At 34.8% G+C, this 15,276-nt stretch overlaps 1 long non-coding RNA gene across 1 annotated transcript; it reads left to right on the forward strand.

Annotated features, from left to right (window-relative positions):
• Positions 1–8,892: 8,892 nt before the first annotated feature.
• On the forward strand, positions 8,893–9,797 carry LOC132115383 (uncharacterized). The gene is made up of 3 exons (XR_009425479.1): positions 8,893–8,978; positions 9,147–9,206; positions 9,638–9,797. It is a non-coding gene; the product is annotated as an uncharacterized LOC132115383 (long non-coding RNA).
• Positions 9,798–15,276: the final 5,479 nt, after the last annotated feature.

Genomic DNA, 15,276 nt, shown 5'->3' on the forward strand with positions numbered 1-15,276 from the left:
GAAATCCAGTGCTTTTTAAGGAAATTAAAAGATGCTGGGTACCAGGATGACAAGTTGCCATGGAGACAGAATTCTTCTTCAGCTCTTTACGGAACAATGAAGAACATCTTTTGAAATTACTTCTATTGAGTTATAGATGAATCCTTGAAATGCTTGAGGTACAATGAAAGATTAAAGCATCTTTCAGGGACATTCGATTGGTGCTTGTGGCACTGCTGTGCTGAAGACTTCATGTTTGATGGGTTAGTTAAGAAGTTCAACCACTGCATAAAGTAGCCTGTTAGACACTTTTAAAGGATTCATTTATCCAAATTAAATTCTGTTATCAGTTATTCACCATATTTATACGAATAAATAATTAAAATAAATTATTTAATTGAAACACAAAAGGAAAACTTTGCTTGAAAAATTGTATCGTTATGTAATTAGGATGTTTATTTTTATTATTTGAAGACGTTTCTTTAAAAAAGTTTGTTGATATAATGTTAAGATGAGCTCTGGTTGATTGTGTGTGGGTGAGTGTGTTTGTGTTTTCTACACTCATGTCAGTTTGATTGGAACTTTTGAAGTGTTTGAGTTAATGAAATGTGTTGCAATCCAACACCCTCTCTCTCTTGCACACACACACACACACACACACACACACACACACACACACACACACACACTCAATCAATCTCTCACACACTCCACATTATTAATGAATCATTACAGCAGCTCATAATAGGCAGAATGCCAACATGCTTGCACAGTAGCTCAGAACTCTCTCTCTCTCTCTCTCTCTCTCTCTCTCTCTCTCACGCACACACACACACACACACACAGAGAGAGATGCTGCACGATCAATGTAAATCAACTGTAGTCTGGATGAGTTCATATTTAACTGTCTTGGAGCAGAACATCAGAACTAAATGTTTTCTCAGCTCTTTGGATTTTAATATTCCACACACTTATTTGTATTCAAATGAACATTATATGTTCAAAATTAATTGCATAGGGTAAGTGTACCCATTAAGCCCACCAAAATCTAAGTTTAGGTTTTTTTCATAGATATTGACATAGTTTATAAGAAAAATAATTTGTTAAAATGAAATATTAATCTCTCATTTGAAATTGTATTAATTAGTCAATGTACATTTTAGAATATAAAATTAAGATAATTTAGGAATAAAGTCAGAAGTCTGGCATGGGCTTAATTGGTACTTTGGCACCATTTAAGCCCGCATGTGTTCCAAATAAGCCCACATCATGAATGATTTAAAAGTTTATTGTTTTTAAAGAAGTAAAACAACAATATAATTTTTTTCAGTGGCTGTATTTAAAATATTCTGTCCACTCCAAACTGTTTTGCTAGCAAAGACAAGTTTTTAACTGTGCCCTCATGGTAAAGGCGACATGCCTCTACGATTTTTGAACAGGTGCTGTAGTTTTTCCTTTTTGGCATTTTCTCACTGAAAACAAATGATACACATTAGCAGACATCTATTAGGCCTATATAATGGTGCTACACAGTGTTTTATTTTTATCAAAATATAGTTGTAAATTAAGGTAGTATGGAAGATAAAAGCAGACAAAGAAATGTTATCATTTAGCCTAACACTTTCACACAGAAAATTGATCAAAGTTTGTAATTTGAAGAATTCCTCATTGAAACACATAAAGTGGGCTTAAATGGTACCACTGTCAGTAATTGTGAAAAAGGACATTGTTTTCCTTTAAAAATCTAAGATTTGTTTAAAAAGACATGTATGGAGCTTAAATATAATGTGGACCAAGCATAAGAGTTATTTTTATTGAGCTCACATTGAGAAATGTTAAGTTTTTTACATTTAAGGTTAGCTTGTGTTGGCTATAGTTTGCATGCGTTTTGTGGCACTGTACCATTTAAGCCCATCTTTAAAAAAAAGTTAATTTATGAAAATAATCTTCTCTACAAAACAATTTATGATGCATTTATTGGTAAATTAATATATAATTAATCACAAGACATTTAATGTTTGTTGTTCACATGCTGAATTCTTTGGCAGTCTATCTTTCTGTAAGGCTAATGATTTGACCTAGAGATTAGCTTTGAACGCAAGCTAATAAAACTCATCTTTCCATTTAAAGGAAAATGATATAAAATGATAAAGTACTATTTGTTCATACACAAAAAACAATACATTTATCTCTTATTTGACACAATATCAATGTACTTACCGAAGAAATGGCTGAAAATTGAAGAAATGTCTTGATTTCTGAAGAGTGCCAAAACACCAAAGTTTTGGGGTGACTTTGTGTGAGGTAACCTGAGACAACTTGCACATGGGTGGGGCTAACTCAACATTGCCAAATGTGATTGGTATGCAATAAAAAATGTCAGAGAAGAAACAAATCACTGGATTGGTTAAAATAATGAGCGGCAAAAAATATGATTTTGTCTTTGTTTTATTTTACTTCAGAGTTGATCGTGGGCTTAAAGGGTACATGGGCTTAATGGGTACACTTACCCTAAATATTTACTTGATGTTTCTTTAACTATGGTCAATCTTTGCTCACTGGAGAGCAGTTAACTAAAATCAAGTATAAATAACATCTAAAGTAAAATGTGTTTATTGCCCTTTTTCTGTTCAGTGCTGCAACCGAGTAGTAATTGAGGTCCGACTGTGAAACTTTAATAGACAATTCTGTCATTTCAAGTAAACTTCTTAAAGAAAAATGTTAAAGAATTAGTTCACCAAAAAAATTTAACTTAGCAGAGAATGTTCTCATCCTCAGATCATGCAAGATTAGGATGAGTTTGTTTCTTTATTGGATTTTGAGAAATGTATCATTGCATCAGTGGTCATCAATAGATGGATTTTCTTGTAATTCTGCTTTATGCCAATGACCTAAAATGATTTCCATTGGTGTTTTATGTTTTAGTTTTAGTAAATGGTTTAGTAAACAAGGATTGAAATCTCAGACTTCGATCACAGAAGCGACTCGTTCCCTGACAGTTGGAGTATCAAACAGGAAGCGCTGCTGTTACTGACTGTCAACAAACAAACATCGCCTTAAATCCAGAATAAATAATAAATGATGTTATGCCATGCTGCGTATTTTTCTGCAGGTGTAATGTTTACACACCTGCGTCTTTAAATGTTTGCCAAAAAGTTTTTATTATCATGTAACGTGTAAGTAATATGTTTGTTTTATTTGCTCAAATTCATTGATCATTATTCACTTTTACAACTAGTAAGTTGGAAATTCTGCATAAAAAAAATACAGTAAAATTGTGAGATATTATTTTCAGCATCATTACTCCAGTGTCACATGATCTTCAGAAATCATTCTAATATGCATTTCTGATTATTATTAATGTTGAAAACAGTTGTGCTGCCCAGTATTTTTGTGGAAACAGTGATGCATTAGATTTTTCAGGATTCTGAGATTAATAGAAATATTAAAAGAACAGCATTTATTTGGAATATAATTATTTTTGGACATTATAAATGTCTTTATGGTAACTTTTGGATCAACTTACTGCATCCTTGCTAAATAAAAGTATTTATTTCTTAATAATAATAATACTGTCATTCACATGTATGACCTCTTTTTTCCACTTTATTTTTAAGCTTCTTATGGTTTTATTCTCTTCATTGTGACATGTCATGATACTCATTCATGTGCACATAACATCATGTCCAGTTCTGCTTTAAGGTGGCATTACATCTCATTGCAATAAAAATGCATAATCAAGTCGAGTGCATTGCATTGTGGACTATGACCTCTTGGAAAATATGGTGAATAATCTGGGAATTTGCACATATAAACACCTGCAGGACTAGTAAGAGCAGCATGTCAGACACGCATCGTACAATCTCAGCACAGAACCACAGCTGTTCATCAGCGATGCTGTTCGCCTGATAGTTGCCATGGAAATGGAGCGGTCAGGTGACAGCGATGTGTGTGTGTGTGTGTCGGGTCATTTCACCGCATGTTCCTTTTCTCCACTCGCTCCATCTCAACATCCAGATGCCAATCACAGCAGATAATCTTTGAATTAGAGGGCAAAGAGGCATCTGTGTTAGATAACTGGCCTTTCTTCTGGCCGATGCCATTTTAATTAAATATATGAAGACGGCCTGAACTGCAGCTGAAGTCCAAACACAGATAACATCATCTAATCATCACAGGATCTCCTTAGAGCTGAAGGACAGATCCTCGTCTCTCTGCTCAAGCATTTATCTCACTCACAGACACAGATTTAGGTTAAACGGTTAAAATAACTGAAGTCTTTTAAAGCACATTCAACCCAAATGCTGTGCCATTTAAAAAGGTGAATTCAGGCATTATTTTAGTGTCACAGAGATACCAGATTAGCTGAATAATGTTTCCAGACAGTGTTTGGTTTTATATTTTCTGTTTTGATTTTAATAATAAGTTTAACTTGTCATTTTGTTGTGTTTTTTGTCATTTTTAGTAGTTTTTGTTTATACATGCATTCATATATTTTTTTTCAGTACTAAACTAAATGAAAATTCAATGTTTCTGATTTTTTTTTCTTAAATTAATTACATTTAATTTATTTTGTTCTAATTTAATTGGACAGGAGAACTGGGAATTATTTCACCTCATAATTAAAGAAAGCATCAATGATTTTCATTATTATTATTATTATTATTATTATTATTATTGTTGTTGTTGTTGCTTCATTTTATTGTTCTAAAAAATTGTTGCAAAGTGATTTTTTTATATTATAAAATGTGCATAAAATATTGTAGCAGCTTTTTGTTGTATTGCCCTTATTTATTTAAATAAACCAATTGCATTACTTTTTACACTATTACAGTATAGACAATCTAGTGAAATGACCCTAACTCTAAAAAACAGTTAATGTGAAAGACATTTTTGTTGTAAAATGTGCATTAAATTAGTAGTATTACTGTATTACAATACTGACAATCTAACACTGACTATACATTTACAGTGACCACATTATTATTTATCTCTCTCTCTCTCTCTCTCTCTCTCTCTCTCTCTCTCTCTCTCTATTTTAAATATTTCCTGAGTTATTTCATAGATTGTAAATAACATGCTCTGGTGCCTTTGATGGATCATCATTTCACCCCAAAATGAAAATGCTGTCATCATTTATTCACCTTCATGTCGTTCTAAACCTGTATGCTGTGTATTTATTTATTTATTTTCTCAACACTGGAATTTTTCAGTGTCTATTTAAATCTAAACTTCAGAAATCTACTGTCATATTGACTAGTGTTATGGTGCGTTTGGTCTTTTTTTGTATTATCTTTATGTATATTTAAGCATAATTTTTACTGTGTTACAAAGAGTATAATAAGAATGAAACAATACAGCAAACTCTGAATAAACTGAGCTAAATGATGTAAGTGAGGGCTGGTATGTGAACGCTGGCACTGTCTCGAGGTTAGAAATGAGCAGGGTTTATTTTTAGCAGGATCCCTGATCATGTCAGTCTGATCAGTTCGAGCAGCTCATTTCAGCGCTGATGGCTTTATGAATCTCTCATTGTAAAGCTGCTTTACAAAGAGACGCTCGCTGAAACCTGGATGTCTGCAGTAGTTACTCATGAAATGAGATCCGATCTTTATCAAAATTACAATACAGACAAATACAATCTGACTAAACTCAAACACGCTCCATTTGGAAGACGCTCAGTGATCATTCACAGTCTACACAAGGATTAAGTGAGTGAACCTCTGTGTTATAACTTCATCTCCAAATGCTAATTAAAGAGATCTTGCTCTTTAAATAAAGGCACATAAAGCCTGGTTACTGACAAATCTGTTGCCTTGATCCCAACAACTTTCACAGGACCACAGAAGACGGTTTTACTCTGGGGGTTGTTGTTGATGATAAATGGCCTGAATTTTTTTTGAAAAATTTTGTGCATTCTCTGTTGTAATGCAGACAGTTCCTCTTCAAATACAAAACATAAAAAAAATAACTAAACTAAACTAAATAACTAAATTAATGAACTGATAAAAAATTCTACAACACTCACACACACATGCATACATACAGTGCACCAAAATATATGAAGGAATTAAATGAATTAAATGAAGGTACTTACATAAAGTCTAACAACAACAAAACAGACCGTTTTAGTTATTGCAGTTATGCTACTACTACTACTAAAAAAGGATGAAAGGGTGTTGAACATCAGCTTTAAATGCTCATAACAGACTCATTTCTGGTTGTCTGATGATCACGACCCTTAATTTCAGTTTCAAATTTTCTTTTCATTTAGAAGTGATAGAAATGCACTAATAAGACAGCTCTTGTCTGTGAGTGAACAAAAACATGAAAAAACATGAAATCTAATCAGCCTGAATATTACAGTAATGAGAGTCATGTTACAGAATTAAAAACACCATTTGTTGCAGATTTAATTTTGTTTAATGCGTCATACATGTGTGTGTGTGTGGGTGTGTGTGTGTGTTAAACCAAAATGAAAATGTGCTCATCCTCATCAGATTTGGAGAAATGTAGCATTGCATCACTTGCTCATCAATGGACCCTCTGCAGTGAATGGGTGCCATCAGAATGAGAGTCCAAACAGTTGATAAAAACATCACAATAATCCAAAAGTAACCCACAGCACTCCAGTCCAACAAATGAAGAAACAAACTCATCTACAAACTCAACTCATCTCTATCTTGAATGGCCTGAGGGTGAGCATGTTTTCAGCAAATGAAAACAATGAAAACATTTTTTGGTGAGCTGTTCCTTTAATACTGAAAATAGAATGGCACAAAATGAAATAAAACGGCTTTGTTTCTGTATTATTGTCATGACAGTCTATGTTCACCATGTTTAATGAGCTTATAAACTGCTTTTGACGGTTGTGATTCCTGCACATTATGAACTTTAAAATATTCTGCATAAACGAAAATGATCTAGCAAAATTTAATTCACAATGTATTTGTAGCATTTGCCCTTAGCAAGTTTCTAAACCAACAGCATGATAAGTACAACAAAAAGGAAAGTGAGCCAGTTTTGGTTGGTATGAGGAACTGTCTTATAACGCAGTATCACTTTGGGAACACTCGGTCTAGTATGGGACTAGATCTCTGCAACAACTATGTGTCCGAAAGAACATATTTTGAGTGCACAAAAGTGCATTTTGCATGTACACAAGTTTTTGTGTTTGTCTTTTGTGCGCCCAAAATATGATATTTCAGGCTGAGAATTTTTTCAGAGATCTAACCCCATAGTCTAGTGCCCGAGGTAGAGATCCCAAGGCCACAACATTCACAGCACTTCACAAACTCCAGCTCATCATTTATTTACTGAGGGAAACCTACAGAAGTTTCCACTGAGAAAGGCTTCTGAATAAGTCATGGCTCTCCTTCACTAATAACTATGTACAGTTTACAAATTCATGCGTGCAGAAGTTCTCATGCTATGGGCGCCAGATTCACAGCAGATGCATAATGCACATTCATTTGCTCTGCCAATGATTATAAACTAGCGAGTGTCATTTGCATAAAACAAACCCAGTTCATCTCCATATAACCAGCATTTTACACAATATCTCCTGCTCTCGTTTGCAGCAAGATCTTCAAGTTTAGTGTGCTTTTCTCAATATACCATGTTCTTTATAAAGTAAGAGCAGCTCCCCAATTTGTAACTTGAATGTGCACTACTTCTGGTCTCATTTGCTTCCAATTATTTTAGATGCACAAAAACGGCTAGTGCTGATTCACATGTAAACTGGTGTTTCTTATCATATTATTGTAATGAATTGTTATAATTATAAGCACTGGTTTGTAGCACAAATAATGTGTTGTTCTTCTAGTTATTAGAACGGTTAATGAATCGGAAGTCTGCACATTCACAGAAATAAAGCAAAATAAGGTGCCAAGTCTAGACTGCATGTGTCCACAGAATATATCCTTTATAAAGCTATAGTCCATTATTATAACTCTGAAACAGTTGTTGTAGTACCACGCAGTTGTAACTGGTGTGTATAATTGACTCAATTTAATTTGCTTTCTTTTAATTCCTATATTGGTTTATTTATTTATTTATTTTTTTTGTATGTATATATTCTGTTTATGCTACTATAAATTCTGTTAGTTTCATAATAAGAATGGGTTAGTGAACTCCACAAAATTTTGTTCATTTATTATTGTTTGCAAGTTAAAATTACATAATATTAGATTCATGGAACTTTTTCTTTGGGATTCTGTCTGGGGAGGGGAATTATATCAGTGGAACACATCCGGGGTTTTCCCAGGAGGGAAGGAAGTCGACCGGAAGTTGAAGTCAGCCGCGTGCCGCCATCTTGTAGCAGAACTTCACTTGCGTTAGCATCCCATTGACTCCCATTCATTTTGGCGTCACTTTGACAGCGAATAACTTTACATCCGAGGCATTTAAAGACTCCATTTGTCCATTATTTATTTCTAAAGATGCACGGCAATGTATAAAGGGCTCCATTACCTTCTATCTTACATTATTGCCCTGTAGAAACAGCTTTTATAAAAATAGGCTAACGATTGCGTCATAACCACTCAACTCTCTGTCGCACAGTAGAGAAATTACCGTACAGACAGGAGGGGAAGCTCGCAGGCAATCGGGGAGACGTCAAGAGAGAAGCCCATAGATACAAGCCCCGGCGTTACATTTTAAAATACTATACAAAATAATTAATCAGAATACTTACTCCTGCTCACTCACGCCAAAGATTAACGATGGCAGTTTGCACGCACAGCTACTAGAAGATTTACATCCGTCAGACAGGTTGCTGACGTCATCAAGCTTAGTTTCTGCGCGTCAGAAACAGAAGTGCTAAAAATCGGTAAAAACGGGCTTCACTTGTCTCAATTGAGTTCCAATGGGGTCGCTGTGTCCATTTCTTTTACTGTCTATGGGTTTTCCCCCACGTGCGATGTGCGATAGCCTCAGTCCACCTGTGTGTGAGGCAAAGGAGCACATGTATTATTGAGCTCTCCCCGTAATTGACTCTGGTATGATGATATGTTTTGTCCAAAATGCGTATTTATCGCTGGATGAATGTGATTTATTTTATACTAGCACTTGATTGTATTAGTTATGATGAAAATGTATATTTTGAGGTGTTATTTGACCTTAACGATGTGCATTGTGACGTTAACTAATTAGCATTATATGCTTAGTGTGCCAGAGAGGGAGAAGCGGTCGCCTTTTGATCCACTGATTATTTCTCCTTACTACAGGTATGTTGTTTAATTGGTTCTGTTTTATTAAAGAAAAGAGATTTAGTGACTGTGAATGTATTCAATGTAGAGTGTTATGGGTGAAAATCTGATTTAATGATTCATGCAGTGCTTGACGCACGTGGTGCGGCCTACAAATAGTACAGTGCTAAATGTATTAAATGATTAATTTAGATATGTAACGTATAGGAGTACTGATTTATTCATACAAATGGTATTATAATTAGTAGTGTGTTTAATGTATAAATACTGGAATTAATGCATAAATTAATGTTATATAGATTTTATTTCCAATGTAATATTGTAATCTATTTATTGTACTATTTTATACCCTTACCTTGTGATGTATTAATAGAAATGTGATGTATAAGAAAGACAAAGATACATATTGTAAACAGTATAATTTATGTTTCATTATTGTATAATCTCAGTCCACCTGTTTGCAAGGCTAAGGAGCACATGTATTATTGAGCTCTCCCCGTAATTGACTCTGTGTGCCAGAGAGGAAGAAGCGGTCGCCTTTTGATCCACTGATTATTTCTCCTTACTACAGATCAGGTAAAGGAAAGTGCTAAATCTCACCGAAGAGTGGTCGTGTGGTCTCTCTGTGTGTGAGGGTGACCGGTCCAGACATGCTACAGAGTACCAAGTTAGTCATTGTGTGACAACGTTACACTGCAGCATTAAATGCAAACATTTCCAATTGTCAGTTACATTTATTTTTCTGGTTGCCGCAAAGTATTCAGTGAGGCTGTCAAAATTAAAGTTGTTTGGCCGTATTCATTTTCATATAACTATATAATGGTTTGGATATATACATACATATATACATATATATATATATATAAATTCCCAAAATTAATGAGCTGCATGGATTTAGATTTTTCATTCTCAATATTTTAAAATGTTATGAATCTGAATGTTTCCTCATGGTTTGCTGAGGAGAGGTGCTGTTACTAAACCATCATACAATAAACAACTATTGTCTAGAAATTGTCTGACCTGATATCTTGGTGTTTTGCACTGACAAACTTGTCTTCAGAACATGTACAAATCCAGTGATTTTTGATCTTCATCTTTAATAATAGATTGAGGTTTGCACTTGCTTCTGATTTTTACAGTGTTAAATTAAATGGCGTAAATATTTTATGTTAGACCAAGAGATCTTCAAATCCTTCCATTTTAAATGGTCGGACATGTTTGTTTTTGTACATCTGAGGTTTCTCAGTTTCACACTAATGTTCTTCTTGACTGACGGCGTTTGTAGAAGCTCAGAAATGTTCTCTTGATGAAACGGCGATGTTTGACTGCCACGACTCAAAGACTCAAGCAGGATTGCAGTCTTCCCAAGAGACCACAGAAAGTTTGCATGCATATTAAGCAGCAGGTTTTATGGCAACTTCTCTCTAAAAAAATTCTCAAAATGTCTTGAGTTTTCAGTTTTGCTCTTTCAGAGCATTGCAGATAAAAACAGATATAAGTCTTTTTTCTTTCAAAGATCTGTTCACACCTGTGAAAGACTTCTCTGCGGGTCTAAAAGTGCCTTGAGAAAAGGGTTCAGAGCGACAGCAGCTTTTAAACATCTGTCTTTACTGTATATGAGTGGTTTGATGGTGCAGAGACTCTCACACACATGTGAACATATGCACGCACGCACACACACACACACACACACACACACACACACACACACACACACACAATAAGATAAATGAATAAAAATATGGTAGCGGTATCTTATGTTATTAGTGATTTAACTTAAATGTACAGTAACAATGTTACACAAAATTACTTAATTACTAATTTATCTATTTCAGTTTTATCATGTGATAGAAAGTTTAAGGCCATCTCAAGCCGAAGGGCAAACTCATCTAATCTGCAACCTATTATGCATCAAACTAAGATTGATGTAAAGACACATAGCACTGCCATCAAGTTAGCATTTTTAAACATTCGCTCACTAAAAAATCATTTCTAATCAATGATTTTATAACCACAAACAATCTGGATTTTATGTTTCTAAATGAAACATGGCTAGAAGACAGCTGCAGTGCAACAGTCCTTAATGAAGCAGCCCCTCATAACTTCACTTACATGAGTGTCTGCAGGACTGCTAGGAGAGGTGGGGGTGTAGCTGCTCTATTTAAAGATGTCTATAAATGCAAGCAAGTGTCATTTGGTCAGTACTTGTCTTTTGAATATCTAGGGATTGTGCTGAAAGGTGCTCCACGCATTCTGTTTATTATTATTTGCAGGCCTCCAAAATACTCTCCAGCCTTTGTTGAAGAGGTCACAGAAATGTTATCAATGATTTCCTCAGAGTTTGACTGATTTTCTATTGCAGGGGATTTTACTATTCACATAGATAATGCAGAAAACAGAACTACAAAAGAAATGGTAACGGTTCTAAACACTTTTGACTTGACTCAGCATGTGCATGGACCCACACACAAAGGTGGACACACTCTAGACTTAATCATCAGTAGGGGTCTAAACATTTCATCCATTGTTATTAAGGACATAGCACTATCTGATCACTTCTATTTTCTTTGATATTTTGATCTCTGCTACCACTGAATCTAGATTGGTCTTTGTCAGAAGGAGATGCATTAACGAGAACACAAGTGTACTATTTATGGAGGCTATATCTTTAACACCAAGCATTTCTGCAGACTCTGTTGATGCTCTCCTTGATTCCTTTAACTCAAAAGTTAAGAATGTTTTTTATGATATTGCTCCAATAATAGTCAGTAAGAAAACAAACAGACAGAAATCCTTTTGGAGAAGATCAACAGCAGTTCAGACTATAAAAATACAATGCAGAAAAGCTGAGCAGATGTGGCGGAAGACGAAACTTGAAATCCACTATAGCATCTATAAAGACAGCCTTATTTTACTATGACTATTTTTGAAGCAATTGATAGCAACATTTTGGAAAACATAGTGCAGCACCTAATATCGTCAACCTGCTTGACACACTTCCCACATCTTTATTCAAAAGTGTACTTAACGGTTTAGAAGCAGATCTCTTAGAAGTGGTGAACACCTCACTTCTTTCTGGGACATTTCCAAACTCCCTGAAAACTGCAGTTGTTAAGCCCCCACTGAAAAAAAAGAGCAATCTTGATAACACCATTTTGAGCAATTATAGACCAATATCTAATCTTCCCTTTATAGGCAAAATTATAGAAAGGTAGATTTTAATCAGCTGAATAAATACTTATGCTCAAATGGATACCTGGACAAATTTTATTCTGGTTTCCGACCACATCACAGCACAGAGACAGCACTCATTAAGATAATAAATTAAATTCGCTTAAATTGTGACTCTGGCAAAATATCGGTGCTGGTATTGCTAGATCTCAGTGCTGCGTTTGACGCTGTTGATCATAACATACTATTAGAGAGACTGGAAAACTGGGTCGGGCTTTCTGGGATGGTCCTCAAATGGTTCAGGTCATACTTAGAAGGGAGAGGCTATTATGTGAGTCTAGGAGAGCATAAGTCTAAGTGGACGTCCATGACATGCGGAGTCCCACAAGGCTCAATTCTTGCACCGCTCTTGTTTAGCCTGTATATGCTTCCCCTAAGTCAAATAATGAGAAAGAACCAAATTGCCTATCACAGCTATGCTGATGATACCCAGATTTACCTAGCCTTATCTCCAAATGACTACAGCCCCATTGACTCCCTCTGCCAATGTATTGATGAAATTAATAGTTGGATGTGCCAGAACTTTCTTCAGTTAAACAAGGAAAAAACTGAAGTCATTGCATTTGGAAACAAAGATGAAGTGTTCAAGGTGAATGCATACCTTGACTCTAGGGGTCAAACAACTAAAAATCAAGTCATGAATCTTGGTGTGATTCTGTAGACAGACCTTAGTTTCAGTAGTCATGTCAAAGCAGGAACTAAATCATTAAAAAAAAACATTGCAAGAATTAGATGTTTTGTTTCCAGCCAAGACTTGGAGAAACTTGTTCATGCCTTTATCACCAGCAGGGTGGACTATTGTAATGGGCTCCTCACTGGCCTTCCCAAAAAGACCATTAGACAGCTGCAGCTCATCCAGAACGCTGCTGCCAGGATTCTGACTAGAACCAGAAAATCTGAGCATATCACACCAGTCCTCAGGTCCTTACACTGGCTTCCAGTTACATTTAGAATTGATTTTAAAGTACTTTTACTCGTATATAAGTCACTCAGTGACCTAGGACTGAAATACATTGCAGATATGTTCACTGAATATAAACCTAACAGACCACTCAGATCACTAGGATCGAGTCAGTTAGAAATACCAAGGGTCCACACAAAACAAGGGGAGCCCGCCTTTAGTTACTATGCCGCCCGCAGCTGGATTCAGCTTCCAGAAGAGATCAGATGTGCTAAAACACTAGTCACATTTAAATCTAGACTCAAAACTCATCTGTTTAGCTGTGCATTTATTGAATGAGCAGTGTGTGATGTCCGAACCGATTGCACTGTATTTTATGTTTTCACTGTATTTTATGTAAAATCATTTTCTATTTCTACTTTTATATAATAATTTCCAAAGTTTTAAAATTGCCTGTTCTTCATGATTATTTTACTTTCTTTTACGTAAAGCACTTTGAATTACTATTGTGTACAAAATGTGCTATGCAAATAAACTTCCCTTGCCTTTTGTACCTTTGACAATCATCATCATCATAAAAAAAACTAATTTTTCACAAACCTGTGTTTGATTTATTATTTAATGCCATATCATCAGCAATTGCTATATTAATGACCAAATCAACAGTTGTATTATTAGTCCATAAACCTATGAATTAATACATAAAAGGTGCACAGTGTTATACCTATAAATACAAAACACTATCATATGAACAAATATGACACTAAAATAATGCATATTTAATATACAGTATATATATATATATATTTATACATATATATATATATATATATATATATATATTACATTTAAATGTAGCTTTTTATTTTTTCTTTTAAATACAACAACATAAAATGCAACATAAACCTAAGTGTAGATTGCTGACGAGAGAGAGAGAGAGAGAGAGAGAGAGAGAGAGAGAGAGAAATAAAAATAAGAAACAATTATTTAAAAGATATGTTTATCTTATTTTAACTTTCAAAAACTGTACATAACAGTATTTTACTGTGAAATTACATCAAATGTCTTATCAGACAGTTTTTCACCATATAAGGAAACCTACAGTAAACTAATTAACTATAACATATTACAGTATTTTACTGTTGATTTTCAAGGCTTGGATTTCTCTAATAAAAACTGCAACTTGTCATGTCTTTCTTTGTATTTTCTTGAAATATGAGCTGGACGACTTCTTGACAGGTTCACCTCACACCCCATTGGTTTTCTTTGGCCTGCGTGAATCTGGGGGGGCCGATTTATTTTCTCTGGGAATGAGGCAGAAGGCAGTTATGGCTGAACAGTAATATCGATATGTGGTCAGCACCGCCAACACAAGCAGACTGATAAATATGACAACATGTTAAAATGGACAAACTCCATTTAAATGAACACACAGGGTCAATACTGAGATGAATAAAAAGCCAGACACACAAAATAACACCACACCATCATCAATACGACGCTCTGGAAGACGTGCTCAGGCCAGTAATGCTGTTCTGGAGGTTTTAAAGCTAGTTAAATATTCTGAAAATACTCGTATGATATATTAATAAACTTTTGAGCATATGAGTATCTGTTATATTTTTATCATGTTTTTCCAATTTAATAAATGCATTAGATACTTGAGAATGTGATATGTCGAGCTTTGACATTACAGTAGAGCTGTGATATTTACTGTGCAACAATACAATAGTCACTGATTGTGTGTCTATTACAGCCATGTACAAATGTCAGGGCAGTTCAGATTTTTCGGAGAGTCTTATGGTGTAAGCTCCTCACGACAGCGGATAATGTGTATGATTGTTTTATAGAGTTGGAGTCTTGATTGAATTAATTTGTGATATGAGTGCTGATGGAGGATCAATGGAGGATCTTGGAGTTTCTGTTCTCCATTTGATCACAAGATAAAATCTATAC

The sequence above is a fragment of the Carassius carassius genome, chromosome 3, assembly GCF_963082965.1.
Source record: "Carassius carassius chromosome 3, fCarCar2.1, whole genome shotgun sequence".
Classification (NCBI taxonomy): Eukaryota; Metazoa; Chordata; class Actinopteri; order Cypriniformes; family Cyprinidae; genus Carassius; species Carassius carassius.